The following is a 16,494-nucleotide window of genomic DNA, read 5'->3' as shown; positions in this document are numbered from 1 at the left end:
CGTCGCCCTCGGGGCGTCCTTTCTCAGGCCCCACTTCTCCTTTTGATCTCTGCACTTGGGTGCCCGTGGGCCACGAGCTCCTCCATACCGCCCCTTCCCATCGGGAAAACAAATGAGTTTTCAAAAAAATCCTGTAAATGCACTATTTGAGCTGCCTATAACTCGACTATCAATAGCCTTCTAACAGCCCATGAGATGAGGGTACTCTTGTGGGTCACCCGGGAAAACAGCAGTGCCTCGTTTCCGGCCCTTAGCTCTCCTGCAGCCCCACAGGTCGGCCAATGCCCCCTGGAAACACCCCCTTCCTTCCGCAGCGAGCCCACTGCACCCGGAGGCTCTGTTTAACGGCGGGCTTGGCAGGTGGCTTTGTTACTTGTCTGCTGAATCTCGTTTTGCGGGTTACTCACAAGATTATTCCGACAGCACCTCCTTGTGCGGTGCAGGCTCCGCAAAGCCCCTGCTCGGAAACACGCGCGGAGCAAGGCTGGGCAGGCCCAGGGCTGAGCTGCACCCGCAGGCCGCGTGCCGGGGGCCCGCCCTAACCCCAGCCCCAGGGCAGAAGGTCAGGACGCACCCGCTCGGTGGTGGATGGAAAAGGGGATTTGCTTTTTCTTTAACCTCCCCTAAGAAAGGAAAGCAGGGAGGAGCCCAATCCTTTTTGAGCATCTACTGAATTCCTGAAACAACCGCGGGCGCTTCCTTGCCTGCTTTCCCTCGCGGAATGTCAGAAGAACGCTGTGAGATAGTGATTAGTAGTCCTATTTGTACAGATAAGGAAACTGAATTTCAGAAAAGGTAATTGAGTTGCTCGGCTTTGTAAATGTTGGTAGCAAAAGCCTAACTCTGTGCCAGGTGAGCTATGGGAACAGAAATGAACAGGAGCATGATAGTTTTGTTCAGCTCATGTGAAAAAAAATACTGACTTCTAAAAAGTTGGTACTTGGGATACACTGTCATGTAACAGGACCCCAGACTCCTTGAAAATACCGGGTGTCTTCCTTTCGTGCCTCCCCTCTTCTCCTTCCCCAGTCCCTGGAGAAGCCAGCAAGCCCCGCGGGCAGTGAGGGGACATCTGAGTTCAGGAGGCCGACGCAGACGTCTTAGTTTTGAGTTGCACAGGGGAGGTGGGTCAGTGGGGCTGGAAGGTGGTGCTTGGGGTGAGAGTTGTGAATACAGTGGGAGCTTAAAAAATGATCACTTGGATTTAGAAAATATGGCGAGGGAGGTCTGTTTAGCAATGTGGGGGGTGGCTGCTTAAGGCAGTCAAGAGGGAGAGGAGCTGAGCAGGACGAGTGTGGGCTGCAAGGAGACGGGGCTCTGGGTGACACAGACTCGTGCACTTCCTGTGCCCAGGTCCACCACCGAGGCTCTTTCTTATTTAAGCCTCCCAAACTGCCCTCCCAGGTGCCCATGGATTCCCCATTTACCAGGTAATGAACTGCAGCTCGGAGCCCTGAAATAACCTGCCTGAGCCACGTGGCCAGTCCGCGGCGCAGGTGGGCTGTACCTGCCATCTGCTGTCCCCAGAGTCCCTGCTCCGTCTACTGAACTGTGTCTCCTCAAAGGCCAGATCACTTATGTGGGGGGTTTGGGGTTCCCAGACATACAAAGAGGCAGGGAACTCAGGGAACACAGGCAAACAAGACATGTCCTGGGCTTGAGGACCCAAAAAGCTGAGATGAAGGAAGATCAGGCTGGGATGGAGGTAAATGGTCAGGGGGAACTCACCCCCGAGCCCAGAGCTACGGCCAAGAAGAGCCCTTCTCCTTGCACTCGCCCTGAGCCTGACCACAGCGCAGGCTGGCTGGGGACGGCGAGCTCTAGGGTGCACCTGCTGCAGGGATGTGCATGCCCGTGCGCAGCCTACACTGCTTGTCCTTGCCCTTCTCTAGAAGGTCAGTGAACTAACCTCGGTACTTCATTTAAAGTAAAATAAAATTCATGCACACACACCTTTGAATGGGCTGGATGTGCAAGCACTTGGGGGTGGTGCAGGGTGTGTGGACATGAAGTCAAAAACCATCAATTCCAGGGTCAAAGACTTCCCAGCAGAAAACTAAGATCACATACACACTCAGAGACTGAAGACGTTTGGAAAAACTGGAGCTGCTTCTTCCTTTGGATCTGGGTCTGATCTGGGAATCTGGTCCTCCTGGAGCACCTCTAGAAAGCCCTGGAGCTGGAGAGCTGCTGAGGACGTGCCCCCTGGGCCTTCGCGTCCTCACAAGGGAAGCTTCCTGCACCTGTCTGCCTGCTAAAGAGGCAGCTCCGAGGCTGGCCAGAGTGGGTGCCGCAGCCCTCCAGGGTGCAGGCAGTGTGGCGGGGGAGAGGAGGGACCCAGTCCGGAGTTCCTGCCTCGAGAGGCAAATTGGGCACTATCTGGTTGAAATCCGTCCGTTGAATGGGGTGGTCTTGACTTGGTGAGGTACAAGAAAGGGGAGAGCTTTAATTTTTTCCCTCCAAATATTGCTTCCAGTGTCCTCCTTTGGATTGCCACCATGGGTGCTTGATGACATCACAGGCAGGCATCCTGGCTTTCGACTCACTTTCAGTGATAAAAATACTTTAGTAATTGACTCACTTTCACACGTTTTCCATTTTCAAATTTCATTCTCACACCTAATTTAAAGCTTTTACCCACTTCCCCCCCCCCCCAGCTGGGGACTGACCAGGGAGGACCCTGCGGACGGGAAGGAAAGCGTGGTCTGTTCTCCCAGATGCTCTTCACCCCTCCGCGCCTTCTTCTCCTTCTCTGTGTCTCCCTTCCTTCTCTGGTGTGCTGGGCGACAGCCGCAGGGAGGCACCGCCTGCGTGATCGGTGCTGTTGCATCAGGCTGCTGGTGGCATGCGTGTGCTGCCGCTGAATGCTTGTCTCCCCACGGGCCATGTCAGTGGTTCCTGGGAGCCCTTGGGGACCTCTGCACTGTCTGCACCTCTCCAGGGCGGTGCACTCCCTGGGTGACAACTTGAAACACCACCCTGGTCCTGCCCTGGCTGTGAACCCCCAGCTCCTTCCTTCTAGGTCATCCTGGCACGTGGCAATTCAAGGAGGGAGAATGTCTAAGATGGCTGGAGAGGAGCTGCCTCCTGCAGAGAGGACTTGGCCGGGAGAAGGTCTCAGCCCATTGCCATGCCAGTCAGCAGCACCCCTCCCCATGCCCAGAATGGCTCTTCTCACTCTGCGTCTCTGGCCCTGGAGGCTGGCCATCACCCTGAAGAAATCTCCAGAAGAGGAGCTGGGGTCTCATGTGCCTGCCCATTTCCAAATTCTGGGGACCCATGTCAAGATTCCTCAAGCCTTTTCCTTGGTTTCTCTGGGACCCTCTCTCACACTTCCCTACTGCTCCAATACCTCTCCTCATTCAAAAGACCATTTACACCAATGGACACTCCAACCTTCTCCCTCCCAACAAATTCTAGTCTTCTCCTTAGTGAGGATGGAGGGTGGTGGGGATAAGAGTCACAGAGACAGGCTGGCCCCCTCCTTGGCAAGGCCTGGAGGGGACTTTGGCTGTTCCACCACATTTTAAACACTGGGAAATCTTTGGCAATTTCACTCTTCAATTTATAGCCCAGAGAATTGAAAACAGGGGCTCAAACAAATATTTGTACACCAATGTTCACAACAGCATTATTCACAGTAGCCAGTGGGTGGAAGCAATCTGGTGTCCAACAACAGATGAATGTAAAAACAAAATGTGGTCTAACCACACAATGGAATATTATTTAACCATAAAAAGGGATGAAGTTCTGATACATGCAACAACATGGATGCACGTTGAAGACATTGTGTTAAGTGAAATAAGCAAGACACCAAATGACAAATATATGATTCCACTTACATGAAATTTCTAGAATAAGCAAATTCTTGAAGACCCCTTGGTTTCAAGGGGATGGGGAAAGGGAAGGAAAGTATTTCTTAATGGATACAGAGTTTATGTTCTGGGTGATGAAAAAGTTTCAGTAATGGAAGTTGGTGATGGTAGCACAACAATGTAAAAGTAATAATGCCACTGAATGGATCACTTAAAAATGGTTAAAATAGCAAATTTTATGTTCTAGATATGTTACACACACAAAAAAATCTGTCCTTAAAATTAACAGAAAAGTTAAATAATAATGTTGGTGAGTCATAGTGCTTTTTAGATTCAGTTGTGAGACTTTAGCAAAAATTGAGACAACAGGGACGTTCCCAGTCAACATCCTTCTACATAGTGGTGGGAGCAGAACCTGGAAGGGGAGAAGCTCGAGGGACAGTGAAGGCCTCCCCATGTGCAAGACAGAGCTTGGAAGGAGAATCAAAGATGGTTAAGAACATGAACTCTGGAGACACCCAGTACTGGGTCCATCTGGTTTGGCAGTTTCCTCAGTGTGTGTCTTGGGACAAGACTATTAACTTTCTAGCCTCAGTTTCATTATCAGTAAAATGGGGGAAATAATAGTACATATCTTCCAGGGTTGTTGTGAAACTTAAATTAGATTGTTGTAAGGCATTTAGTGAAATAGTAATTGAAGAATAAATGTCAATTGCGCTAAGTAAGCAAGGACTGTTAGAGAGTTATCAGAGAAAGAGAATCACCAGGCTTTATGCCTATGTACATTACGAAATTATTTTAAGCAATTGAGTCATGCAGTTGTGGGGTAGGCAAGTCTGAAATCTGCAGGGTAGTCCAGCAGGCCAGAAATTGTGGGAGGAGGAATGTTGCCACCTTGAAATCCAGAGGGGAGTCCAGCAGGCTGGAGAGGAGTGGAGGGTGGAGAGTTGAGGCAGAATTTCCTGTTCTTTCTGGAACCCTCGTTCTTCACTCTTAAAGCCTCCAAATGACTGGCTGAAGCCTAATCACATTTTAGAGGGTGATCTCCTCTACTTAAAGTTAACTGATTGTAGATGCTAATCCCATCTACAAAACCTTCACAGCAACACCTAGGCCAGTGTTTGACCCAAAAACTGGACACCATACCAACCTGACCCATAAAATTGACAGTCACGGCTGCATGCAAGAGGAAAGAGCCCTGTCTCTAGGTGGCACTGTTCACACAGGCTTGAGGTCAGTGGCACTCCGTGGGGCTTTGCAGAAGGTACCTGCTCCAGTGGCTCTGAGAAGCCTACCAGTAGAGAGTAGACAGAGAAAAACAGGCTTTCCCTCCTAAGCAGGGAGAGAAGTCAATTCCTAGCACTGATGGCTGGAAGCTCTCCAGTTCCAGCTGTTTTTCCAATCCAAGTTTATTCTTTTCTAAACAAAGCAAAGCAAAGCAAAACAAAACAAAACCCACTAGCAATTACTTGAGGCAACTTGGGTGAGTCTCTGTTCCAAAAATGCCCAATCCAAACAAGGACGCTGCCTCCCAGAATGTTTCCACTCTCCCCATGGGGCTCTCTGTGGACAGCCACTTTCAGGCACACTTACAAATAACAGAGGCAACCAGAGCTCCAGGGGCCTCTCCATCTGAGCTGTTCCTGAGGTCAGACTTTAATAAAAATCTTTCCAAGGAATAAGAGGAGGAAGGAACAGTTGTTTTCTGACCAAAGGCCATTTTGAGAGACTGGTGGTGTCTACCAAACTTTATCAGTGGCTGAGTGATTGATCAAGTAATTTCAGACAAGGTACAATGTGCTGTGTCCAGCAATTTAAATAGGGGCTTTTCTAGGGATAGTGACACTCATATGTTCCGATGCTTCCACTATAATAACATGCAAGTGATAGATTGCATTTGCATCGTTAAGGAACAAAACCCTCAAATCAGGAATAACAAATTGAAACACATGGTGATATTCTTTCTGTCAGAATCTTGCCACAACTTTATCACAAATACTTTAGGTCTTTGTGGTAGATGGTTTGCAAAGATAAATGCAACAATCCTTTGCAGTGCAACTTTGCCCCATGACTTCGTCATTCTTCCCATCAAGAGATGAGCCTTCCTTTTCAGCCTTGGTTGGCAACGTGACTTGCTTTGGTCAATAGGATGGACCCAAAGTGAAGTTGTGTGATTTGCAAACCTTAGCCCGCAAAGCCTCACTGCTCCCGTTTTTGCCCTCTTCTGGCCCTGAGATCTCCAGGTATGGAAGACTTGAGGATCAACTGCTATGTGGAGAGAGGCCCAGCTGACAACCAGCACCAGCTTCCAGGGAGCGAGGCGGTGCTGGACAATCCACATGCAGGCGAGCCATCAGGTGACCATGATCCGTGAGCCACTCCAAGCAAGCCCAGTGGAAGAGCCACCCAGCTGAGCTCAGTCCAATTGCTGACCCACAGAGTTGTTAGCAAATTAGCAGTGTGTTTAAGCCACAAAATTGTGGGGTGCTTCGTTGTGCTGACAGCGATCACTGATTCAAGGATAGACCACTTTCCTTATCAGCAGGTGCTCGTCTAACTGTGTAGTGGGGAGGGGGCGGGGCCATTCATGCAGTTAGCCGGTGATGGACCTTTTGGAGGTTGCCTTGCTCAGAGCTTGTCATCATGAGAAACATTTTCTTGTTAAACAGCGCGAGAAGCAGAGGCGGGCCTTCAGTTCTGACCCCTAAAGCTAGAAGCTAGCGGCCTTACAGTCAGGTGGCTGGCATTGCTTGCTCTTGGGGTTGTTTGATCCCTTAAAAAGCTGGCCCCAGGAACACCCGGGACCCCTCGTTCAGGTAGGGTGAGCACAGGCCTGTGCAGCTTGCCTGTGTTGACTGCTGCCTCCAGGAGGAGTTCTCCCTTTTCTTTGTCTTCCCCCAACTGCTGCAAATAGCAACTTCCGTGCCGTCACTTTTTTAGCTGGAGGATATGAACCTGAATCTGAGTGATAACTGGCAACAGCTGTTGGCAGAGAAATGGCAAGGCTTGGTAATGATTTTTCAAACATGGACCCAGAGCTTATCAAGGCCAAGCCAGTTATGTCCGGTGTGAGAGTATGAGCACATAGGGTGGCTCTGCCTTCACAGAGGAGCCTGTTCACCTGCCGGTGCACACGCCAGCAGCCGGGCCTGTTCCCTGTCATTGAATAACTACACTGGAATGAACTTGGCTTTAGCCGACTGCTTCTCACCCTTGGCTGAGAAGAAACATTTCCATGGTGCTCATATAAAATCTCAAGTCAGCACAATGAAACAAATACCCTCCTGCTCTTTTTCTTGCAGCTTTCCATCAGTCGTTTGGTTGGAGGGAAAAACACCCTGCCCCAGGGCAGAGCAGAGAGGTGGAGAAGAGACGAGATACTGGTGGATTCCGCGTGGAATCCAAGGGCTCAGGGGCTCTGCACCCTCCACCCACCCTGGTCGTGGGCTTCTCTGCTCCTGTCTTTGCCCTAAAGGACTTGGATGATGAGAAAAGTCAGGTACAGCGTCGTGGGGGGTAAAGCTGCTATTGGCTGATGGTGCTGTCAATCAAAGGATTTTGTTTTTGCAATAGGGATGAGTCATGGGCCATTATTCAGCAGCTTTGAAATCATGGTCAAGTTCAATTTTCTTAAAAAATTAAAATTTGTTAACTATTACTGGCCCAAAATTCTGAGCCGAGGTGGGGTTCAGGGTGGTGGTGTCAAGTGTTTCGTTCTCATAGAATGAGAAACAGCGAAAATATTGCAAGTACTTTTAAAAACTATAATGTATCACATAATACAATGCTTTATTTCTTTAATTTTAAATAAAAGTTCCAAAGAGAGGCAATTTCATGGGTAAATAACTCAGTGGTAAGGGAATTAATGATGTGAAAGGAAGTTGGTCATGCACAGTGGTTTCTCATTCTGCATTCAATAATTATATAGAGATGCGTGTGGCCCACCTAAGATAAAGAATGGAAAATTCAGGGCAAAATACCCCTTTAAGGAAAAAAGTTTTACAGTGGTTCCAAAATTTAATTTCAGATATATTTGCATTTTACTGATATCGGATCAGTTTGTCCTTAGAAAAAATGGGTCTTGCTTAAATATGCCTTTTAAAGATTCAATAGTATGCAAAGGTGTTTGATCTCCTTGGAAAGAAGGTGGAATCACACAGAAATTCAAAACATGCTTTTCTTTTCATTCATAACTCATGGAAATAAACAAAAAAATTACCATAAATATTTGTCTCAGTCATACTATTCACTCCTATAATTTACTTCATTGTGGGGAAAGAATGTATTCAATATTTGGGGTTAACAGAGAGCTCTCATGGTGCCCTTTTGCCAATCATCCAATGTCCAGGAAGAAAAATTAGTGACTCAGGCAAGCAAAGATCTGTCAGTAGCCCCTCGTTTCCCCCACATCCCCCCACTTCTCCCCTACTCCTCTCCTTCCCAAGTAAACCCAAATCATGTCGTTTGCCTCTATGGCTTGATCAAATTATTCAAATAATTGACCAAGCTCTTTTTTCCCCTAAGAGCAACGCTGATGGTCCATTAGCCATAACCTAGCTGGGAAAGACCTTGAGCGGAAAGCCTGCCGTATCTGGACTTCTGGACTCCTGCCTCAGGAAGCAAGCAGGTATTCAAGAGGCTGTGAATGAGGAAGACAGGACCCAGGTCTGGCTCCCGAGTTCAGCCTCAGTGCTTGGCAGAATAAGACCCAACAGCTTTTTCCGACCTGCGCAGAAAATAAACCAATGTGTTTCTTCATGATTTTTCACTCTGAATCCTTTTTATCTCGTTTTCCATTTAATTAAGTACTCTGTGAACACATTCATTCTTTTAAAACAGTCTCCAACTCGTATGGAGCAATGGAAAGTTCTAGGATGTAGGAGATTTAAGGTCTGGTTCCCTCTGCATACAGCCCTGGAGAGAGTCATGAAAACCAGCTGCTGTTTCTCAAGGCTTAGCTGTCCTAGGAACTCGTGGATAGCTTTATGAGCTGAATTTTATGTTGTTTTATCAACAACTCCTCGGGGAAGATGAAGTCTGTTCTCACATATGGAAAATGAGCCTTGGAGACATGAAGTGAGGTCCTCAGGTCCACGGGCGACTGGTTGACCCTGGAGCCAGCACTCTTCCTGTACCGTGGGCTTCTCTGGGACCTGGGGTAGATCTTCCTCTGCCACTGACCAGCTGGGCACATGTGGGCTAGTGGCTTTGTGTGTTTCGTTCCCAGTTAGTAATGCAGGAAGTCGATATTAATCTGGAGGGTTGGGAGGTCTAAGTGCCGTGAAGTGGTCCCTAACCGAACAGCTCGTTCCTTGCTGTCCCTGCCTGCCTGGACCTCAGCCTCGTCCTCTGCAGACTGAGGAGGATTTTATCACCATGCAAAACTCAGGGAGGGGCAGGGTGGGTCTCGTCAATTTCTAAAGAGAACTAAGACCCAGAGAGGAAGGGTCTGCCCTGACCCCCACTGCTAGTCAGCACGAAGTTTGGGTTCTCATAGCAACTTTCCAGGAGGGGAAGGAGACTCAGACCTACTGGGCAAGTGGCCTAGAACCCAGGTAGTCTAGATTCTAGGTAGTTAGCAAACTTCCAGTCATTGTATTCGGGTGTTTTTGGTCAAGGGCACCGGTTACTTCTACATATATTGGGTCTTTACTACCGTGTGAAAGCCTTTACAGTCAAGTTCTTGGTCTGAAATGGACGTTTCTCAGCCTTTCATGACTTTCTCCTCTTTCATCTTTCATCTTTCAGATTTTAGTTCAAACACGACCTCCTCAGAGAGCTCTTCCTCTCTGAGGACCTTAATCACCTCCCACTTTCCCACCTCCCCCATTTTCTTTCCATTGTCACCCTGTGTAGTTCCTTAGACATACTTACCAGAATCTCCAATTATCGAGTTTATAATTGACTTGTTTACTGTTTCTGCACCAGAACATAAAGACCTGGAGGCAGTTACATAATCCTGCCAGCATTTGTTCACTGCAGTACTCCCGGCCCTCAGCCAGAGCCTGCTACATGGTAGGTTCAAAACGAATAGCTTTATTTAGGTCTTTACCCATCCTTCCATCCATCTATCCATTCATGCATCCATCCACCTAAAAAATAATTGACCTTGGAAGTTAGGGTAAAGGAGTAACAAACAAAATCTATGTCTCATCCAAATAGAAAGTGAAGCCAGCATATCCCAACTGCTGTGAGTGACTTTGACTTTAAAATACTTAATTGAAAGCAATAAAACATCCCTAATTTTAAAAATCAAGAATTAATAGTCATTAGGAAGTGCAGCCTTTCTGAAATTTTACTTCTCCAGGGAAGGCTTGCATTCCTTCTTTGTCAGAGTCACAGGAATTCCATCCCACCACTCGAGTGCGGAATCTGGAGTCTCCTAGGGAACAGGCTTCCGGCCTCAAATGTGTCTTACAGTGATAAAGAATGACACACTCTCTCTCTCTCTCATTTGTCCAGTGAATGTGAAATGAGTCCAGTTTTAAAAAAAAAATCACATTTTAATGCAAATTAAAGGCCTGGTGGTCATTTATTTTTACCAGTTAGAGGGCTCTGGCGGTTGAAGTCTAAGAGTCTACTCTATTTTAAGTAAGAACTTAGGCAAAAATGAAAGTCAGTGCATTGGGGCTGCAGGGTGAAACAGAAGCAGCACGGTCACAGATAGCATGGATGACTCTACGGATAATTCTGAGCTTGTTTATCCTCAAACGTTGGCTTTTGCCATAGAGGTGTGCTTTACTGAACAATTTCCTTGTTTATTTAAAAACTCAGGTATGTAGATAACAAGAGAGGGAAAGGATTTAGAGCTGCTCTTACTAATGGAATGTGATCTTATTCATTGACTACTTTTGGTATTCTTGGGTATCTCAAAACATTCCCAACTTCCTTTCTTCCAAAAAATGAAAGTTTATGGACTATAGGAGTTGTGCGATATCAAGAACACTAAATTTAAGCTTTCTGCAAACTTTCTGCTATGATAAGCTTAAAAGTTTCCAAAAACTAGGATGACGATCATTCCAGTTTGCCTGGCACCCCTGTTTTATGCCTCTTATCCAAGCATAATAATCCTCTGTGCCCCTTTTCACTCTCATAAATATCTGGTTTAGGCAATAAATGATCTGGTCTGATCTCCTTTACAATAACACCAAACTTTCAGGGCAGGGGCAATGCCTTTTTCATGTTTTCCTAAACCCCTACCTCATGCCTGGCATGAAGCATCTGTGGCAGCTTAAAGATGGGTGTAAATTCTTTGACGTGACTCTCGAGGTGGGCTCGCTCCCCGCTCTTCTTGAATCTGGACTGGCCTGTGTCTGATCTAGATGGTGGGATTCTACAGCACATGGACCTAGCTTGTGAGAGAACTGAGCACGCCTTGCCTTGCCCGTAAGAGTCCCGAGTCATTCTGTGGGAAGCACTTCTCCCCTGCTGGAGAGATTTCGTGGAGAGGGAGTGGGAAGGGGACTTGGCCGAGTCCAGCCTTCCAGGAACACCGCAGGCAGTGACACCTTCTGGACCCTTGGCCAGACCGGTGGCCAGGTGGGCACCGACAAGTCAGTCCAGTTGTCGCCACATGGAGCGGAGGACTTGCCCAGTGGAGCCCCGCTTGAATTCCTGACCCACTAAATTGTGAGAGTTAGAAGGGCTGTTGTTTTAAGCCATTAAATACTTGCTAAACGACAATAGGTCATCAAACAACAGCCCTCAATAAATATTGCTTGGCCTGAACTGACCAGAATGCCCCCAAATTTGGGCATTTTGAGCCATGCTACCTATATTAAGATTCATACCGGAATGCCATATAATAAGATTCATACCGGAATGAAATGAGAGACAGAAATTCCAAAAATTTAACTTAGTATCTGTGTCAAGTTAGTATTGGTAGAGGTTAACTTGTCACAATTTAACAATTGCATATGTTAAAAACCATACACATAATGAACTATGATAAATTACAATCTCTAGATTTCTAAATAATCCTTATTGAAAGTTATTCTGTAGTTGTTTTGATCTAAATAAGTGGTGAAATATTCCATATTCATGTATTAGATAAGTTAATATTGTTAAATGGCAATACTCCTCAATCTGATCTGCAGAATCAAGGTTATCTCCATCAAAATCCTTATCTTTTTGTAGCGATTAATAAGCTGATGCTAAGATTCCTATGGAAATGCAGAGATCCAGAAGAGCCCAAACAAGACTGAAAAAGAACAAAGGCGGAAAACTCATGCTTCGTGATTTTATAATTTATTAATAATCTACAGTAATGAAAACTATGTGCTCCTGGCAAAGGACAGACATATAGATCAATGAAGCAGGATTGAGAATCCAGAAATAAATCCTTACATTTATGGTCAATTGACTTTACATAAACATGCCAGGACAATTAAATCTGGGGGAAAGAATAGCCTTTTCAACCAATTTGTGTTGGGACAACTAGATACCCATGGGCAAAAGAATGAGATTGGGCCCCTACTTCATTCCATACCTAAAAATTAACTCAAAATGGGTCAAAGACCTAAATATAACAGTTAAAACCACAAAATTCTTAGAAGAAAACATAGAGGTGAATCTTCACGACCTCAGATCAATCACTGGTTTCTTAGGTAAGACACTAAAAGCACAAGCAGCAAAAGAAAAAATAGATCAATCAAACTTCATCAAAATACAGAACCACTGTGCTTCCCAAGAGCACCATAAAGAACATGAATGAGAACCCACGGAATGGGAGAAAATATCTGCAAATCATAAACCATATATCTAGAATACATAATGAGTTCTTATGTTTCTATAATAAAAAGACAAAAAAAAAAAAAAACACACAACACAATTAAAAAACAGTCAGAGGATCCAAACAGACATTTCCCCAAAAAACATATACCAGCATACACACACAGAGATGCTAAACACCTAATCAGGGGGGGAATATAAATCAAAACCTCAACGAGACACCACTTCATACCCATTCGGCAGGCTTTAATAAAAAAGCTCATAACATCAAGTGTTGGTGAAAATGTGGAGAAACTGAAATCCGCATACATTTCTGATGGAAATACAAAATGGTGCAGCTGCTTTGGAAAAAAATGTGGCTGTTCCTCAAAAAGTTAAACTCATGACTCTGCAATTCTACCGTGAGGTATACATCCAAGAGAATTAAAAATATATGTCCACACAAAAAGTTGTACACACATGTTCATAGCAGCCTTGTTGTTAACAGTCAAAAAGTGAAAACAACCCAAATGTTCATCATCTGATGAATAAACAAAATATGGAATAACTGTACTATGGAATGTTGTTCGACCTTAAGGAGGAATGACATTCTGATACAACATAGAAGTTACAACATGAACCTTGAAGACATTTTGTTAAGTGAAAGAGGCCTGACACAAAAGACCACGTATTATTTAATTCCGTTTATGTGAAACGTCCAGAATAGGCAAATCCATGGAGACAGAAAATAGATTTGTGTTGCTCAGCGCTTGAGGAGATCTGGAGGAAATGAAGCGTGATTGCTAATGAGTACCGGGTTTCTTCTTGGGACGATGAAAATATTCTGGAATTAGATAGTGGTGACAGTTGCACTACTCTTTGTCTAGACTATAAGCCACCAAATTTTGTTCTTTAAAAGAGTGAATTTTATGGTGTGTGATTTATATCTCAATTTTTAAAAATCCAGTAGAGTAAGATAAAAAAAAGCAAGTGTTATAATTTACTTAATTTAAACGAGAGAAAGTTCCATGCATTATTCTCCCATGGTACAAAAGTGCAGTTAGGTTAAGTCATGAGTTTATGTCAGTTAGCCAGAAGGGGAAAGTCTGGAAATGCTCCGCGTGATTGCTGGGTGCCACTAAGTCTTCTGCAGCTGGTTGAACTAAAGGAGGTGTGACGCCCAGGATAACACTTGGGGATCAGACTTGGGTCCCTGTCCTGCCTCTCCAAAGCCTGGCCCTGTGGCCCTTGACGAGCCACACCCATGGTGTGACTCAGGCCTCTCTTTAGTCAGGGACTGTTGTCCCGTCCCTTCCCACTGGAGGAATGCTGAGAATGAGGTAAGCAAACTAATGGCACGGCATCTGCAATTCCGAAAGCTTAGAAACGCAAGTCATCATCGACTTCAATGGGGCAAGCAGACGTAGCCTTCACGTCTTCCTAAAATCAGAAGTCATCATCAGTGAGAGGTTAGCTCGAATTTAAATGTTATCCTATGGTAAATAGGCACAAAGAAAAATACATGAATTGCATGAACTAAAATTTTAGCTAAGCATTAGGCAAATGAAATCAGACTGCAGCAAGGAACAGTTCCTTCAGAAGGGAGATACTGGCAAGATTTGATGAGCTTTCCTCTACCACCAATTCTAATATGTCTTCCAATGACTTGAGGTGGCCAGTATGTTACAGTGAAAATGTACTGACTTGTGAGTCTGAAGTAGACAGAGACCTGGGAAATTACTCTCTGCTGTCTTAGGCAGTGCTTGCTGCCCTCAGCCTGTTCCCTCCTGGACTTTCCAGGTGCACGTCACCCTCACCTGGGCTTCTGTTGTACAGATTTTTTAATCCCCCCCTTGTGGCTTCTTTTTTGCGTGCTGTCTGTTCTCTGTGTCCATCCGCTGTGCATTCTTCTGTGTCTGTATTTTATTTGTTTTATTTCCCCTCCCCCCTTGTGGCTTGCTTGCTGTCTGCTCTCTGTGTCTGTTCGCTGCACGCTCTTCTGTGTTCTTGCTTGTTTCCCTTTTTTGTTGCGTCACCTTGCTGAGTCGGCTCTCTGCAGCACTTGCAGGCCGGGTGGCGCTCTGCAGCGTGTGGATGAGCCTGCCTTCACAAGGCGGCCCCAGGAAGTGAACCTAGGACCCCCCCGTATGGTAGACGGGAACCCAACTGATGGAGCCACAGCCGCTTCCCCATTGTATAGATTTTTATCAAGCACTGGCCCCTTTATTTCTTCTATTCGTGTTTGTCCATCTTAGAACTAGAGGCAGGGGCTGTGCCTTTTCCACCTTTAGCTCCTCAGCATTCAACACAGCGATGGCACCTGGCACACCTGTGAAAAACAAATCAATGAATAAAACAACAAATGCCGGGAAGCAGATGTGGCTCAAGCGGTTGAGCACCTGCTTCCCACATGGGAGGTCCCAGGTATGGTTTCTGGTGCCTCCTGAAAACAACCACAACAAAAAGCAAAATGAGCAAACAAACGAGAAAACCAACTCAGGGAAGCCAATGTGGCTCAGTGATTGAGCCCCGGCTTCCCACATTCGAGGTCCTGATCAAATCCCTTGCACCCGTACCGAAAAAATAAATACATAAATAACAAACACAAATTGTTGGCAGATTTCCCCATGAGCAAAGTATAGCAACAGCCAGAAGAAGGTTCTGGAATTGGTCCCCTCAGTCCTGAAGTCCTGAGGGAAATGTTGCTGCTGACCCCACAGAGAGCCTTGAGAGAACATGCTAGAAAATGGGAAGCATCTTAGAAAAAGAGGTTCTTAGTGCTGAATTTAAGTAAGGATGCCGTTCTCTCCTGGTCCATGACGCCCACTCCCCTGCCTCAGCGCCTTTTCGCTTGCTACCCTCCACCCGATTTAAATTTGCAACATGCCTTCCCGCACTCTTTATCCCACTTTCTTGCTTTGTTTTCCTCTATAGCAACCATTATGTGCATTGTAATTATTTATTGGACTTGTTTCTTGCCTATCTCCCCATCCCCATCCACTCTCCCACCACCAGAATCTAAGTTCTGGTTTTACATGGTCTGTTTTTTCCTTGCTAGAAATAGTCCTGAAAATAGCTGCTCAGTAAATATTTATGGAAGGAAGAAAGGAAGGGAGGAAGGGAAAGAGGAAGGGGAAGTAGGAGGGGGAAAATAGGAAGCTCAGCCAAAAATCTCTCCAGGGCATGCAAGCTGTTCACAACTTTTAATATCTTCAGGGAAACTTCGGGCTCACAGGCGTGTTTTGTTTGGCTCCTAAATATTTTAAGCATTGGGCAATCTAAAACTCTGCCCCAAGAGTCTGGTTCTAAGCTTCCCTGAACCAGTGGGGTCTGGCTCACTGGCCTGTGCCTCTGGGCTAGAGCAGCCTCTAGAGCAGAGCAGCGGCCTGGGCAGGGCAGGAGCTAGAGTGACTTACTAATCCAGAGAACCTCATTGTAGGGCTCAAGATCGGGGTCTTTCCTGGGTCGTCCGAATGGCCCTGAAAATCTTGTTGTGGATGTATACCTCCAAAAGTCCTCAGAATAACTGGGCTTTCTATGGAAACCATGTTTCCCAGGGGGGTTCCAAAGCGAAGAGAATGCACACCCATCAGCGGCCAAAGCCGGACTCCGAATCCCCAGTCACTCAAAGCAGAGGCCCCTGGCCCTTGCCCAGGGGAGTGGGCATGGGTGGACAAGCCCTGGTTCTCTGACCCAGCTACCAGGCCCTGCAGCTCTCCAGCAAGGGTTTTTGTATGAACACGTCAGGACGTATCACCCATCGGAGCAGCAGATTCACCAGGTGAACTCAGCTGTAAATGTTCTCAGCGTCTAATTCCGCTGTCCCACATGTCTAGTCATTCCTTTGAGAAGTCCCAGCTTTCAGTTCTTTGGGGGGTATGTATCTAAAAATGTACTTGCTAGGTCATCTGGTGATTCGGTGTTTAACTTTGAAATGCCAAACTGTTACCCATTTTACACTCCCACCGGC

This window comes from Dasypus novemcinctus, chromosome 15 (assembly GCF_030445035.2).
Source record: "Dasypus novemcinctus isolate mDasNov1 chromosome 15, mDasNov1.1.hap2, whole genome shotgun sequence".
NCBI classification, from domain to species: Eukaryota; Metazoa; Chordata; class Mammalia; order Cingulata; family Dasypodidae; genus Dasypus; species Dasypus novemcinctus.
This window is presented reverse-complemented; position numbering follows the sequence as displayed.